Below are 2,500 nucleotides of genomic sequence, written 5' to 3'. Positions count from 1 at the left end.
AACCGGGGACCTCCTGGTTACAAGCCCTTTTCTTTAACCACTGGACCACACAGCCTCCAATGTAGCACTATTCTGACTCTAGTCAATTCTATTCTAACTATGGTCATTTAGCTCAATGGTGACTCTGGTCATGTAGCTCAATGGTGACTCTGGTCATGTAGCTCAATGGTGACTCTGGTCATGTAGCTCAATGGTGACTCTGGTCATGTAGCTCAATTTTGACTATGGTCAGTGCGGCAGTGTGGAGTAGTGGTTAGGTCTCGGGACTCTTGACTAGAAGGTCGTGGGTTCAATCCCAGGTGGGGGACATTGCTGCTGTACCCTTGAGCAAGGTACTTTACCTAGATTGCTCCAGTAACAATCCAACTGTATAAATGGGTAATTGTATGTAGAAAAATAATATAATTGTATGTAAAAATAATGTGATATCTTGTAACAATTGTAAGTCGTCCTGGATAAGGGTGTCTGCTAAGAAATACAGTGGCTCTCAAAAGTATTCACCCCCCTTGGACTTTTCCACATTTCATTGTGTTACAACATGGAATCAAAATGGATTTAATTGGGAGTTTTTGCCACTGATCAACACAAGAAAAGTCCATAATGTCAAAGTGAAAAATAAAATCTACAACTTGTTCTAAATTAATTACAAATATAAAACAGAAAATAATTGATTGCATAAGTATTCACCCCCTTTGCTATGACACACCTAAATAAGCTCTGGTGCAACCAATTGTCTTTAGAAGTCACATAATTAGTTGAATGGAGTCCACCTGTGTGCAATTAAGGTGTTTCACATGATTTCAGGTTAAATACACCTGTCTCTGGGAGGTCCCACAGTTGGTTAGTACATTTCCTAACAAAAACTACATCATGAAGGTGAAGGAACATTCAAAGCAAATCCGGAATAAGGTTCTTCAAAAGCACCAATCAGGGGTAGGATATAAGAACATTTCCAAGGCATTGAATATCCTCTCAGAGCACAGTAAAGTCCATTATTAAGAAATGGAGAGAATATGGCACAACTGTGAATCTGTCTAGAACAGGCCGTCCTCAAAAACGGAGTATCCGGGCGTATAGGGCACTAGTCAGGGAGGCCACCAAGAGGCCTATGGCAACTCTAAAGGAGTTACAGTGTTCCACGGCTGAGCTGGGAGACACTGTGCATATGGCAACAATAGCCCGGGTGCTTCACAAAACTGGCCTTTATGGGAGAGTGGCAAAAAGAAAGCCATTGTTGAAAAGAACTCGCATCAAATCTCGGCTAGAGTTTCCCAGAAGGCATGTGGGAGACTCTGAGACCAAGTGGAAGAAGATTCTATGGCCTGATGAGACCAGAATAGAGCTTTTTGGCCACAACGCTAAGCGCTATGTTTGGCGCAAGCCTAACACCGTACATCATCCTGAGAACACCATCCCTACCGTGAAGCATGGTGGTGGCAGCATCATGCTATGGGGATGCTTCTCTGCGTCAGGGCCTGGAAAGCTCGTGAAGATAGAGGGCAAAATGGATGCGGCAAAGTACAGAGAAATCCTGAAGGAAAACCTGCTGAAGTCTGCAAGAGACCTGGGACTTGGAGAAGATTCATCTTCCAGCAGGACAATGACCCCAAACATACAGCCAAAGGCACACTGGAGTGGCTTAAAAACAAAAAGGTCAATGTCCTGGAGTGGCCCAGTCAAAGCCCGGACCTCAATCCAATTGAGAATATGTGGAAAGAGTTGAAAATTGCTGTTCACCAAAGGTCCCCATCCAACTTGACGGAGCTTGAGCAATTTTGCAAAGAAGAATGGGCAAAAATAGCAGTGTCCAGATGTGCAAAGCTGGTAGAGACTTATCCAAATAGACTCATGGCTGTAATTGCTGCCAAAGGTGCCTCTACCAAATATTGACTCAAGGGGGTGAATACTTATGCAATCAATTATTTTCTGTTTTGTATTTGTAATTAATCTGTGGAGAAGATCTTCCCTGTTTTTCAACATTTACTTTTCAAAACGAACATTTGTCATTCAAAAGTCCAACAGCATAATGCAAGGAGAATGGCTAATTCATTAGGAACAGTCATGTTGAAGACAGTACCAGTTTCAAATGATTAAAAACTGGGAAACTGTTTGAGAAAAGAAATATATAAAATAGTTTATTTAAAAATATTTAATATATACACATTTTTTTAAGAAATACTGTTCCAATGGTCATTTCAAATGTGCTGCGAGTTTAAAATCGTCTGGAAATTAAACACTGATGCCTTTTTTAATTGTATTGTTTTTGAAAAAAGTTGAAAGGCTGGGAGAATCTTCTGTGGAGAAGATCTTCCCTCCCTTTCAACATTAATTCTCAAACTGAATGCAGTAGGGATTCAAGGAAATGCATGCACATGGATTAGGGAGTGGTTAACATGTAGAAAACAGAAAGTACTAAATAGAGGAGAAACCTCAAAATGTAGTGAGGTAGCCAGGGGTGTACCTCAGGGATCACTATTAGGTCCTCTGCTATTCCTAATCT

This window comes from Acipenser ruthenus, unplaced genomic scaffold, assembly GCF_902713425.1.
Source record: "Acipenser ruthenus unplaced genomic scaffold, fAciRut3.2 maternal haplotype, whole genome shotgun sequence".
Taxonomy (NCBI): domain Eukaryota; kingdom Metazoa; phylum Chordata; class Actinopteri; order Acipenseriformes; family Acipenseridae; genus Acipenser; species Acipenser ruthenus.
Note: the sequence above shows the minus strand (reverse complement) of the source record.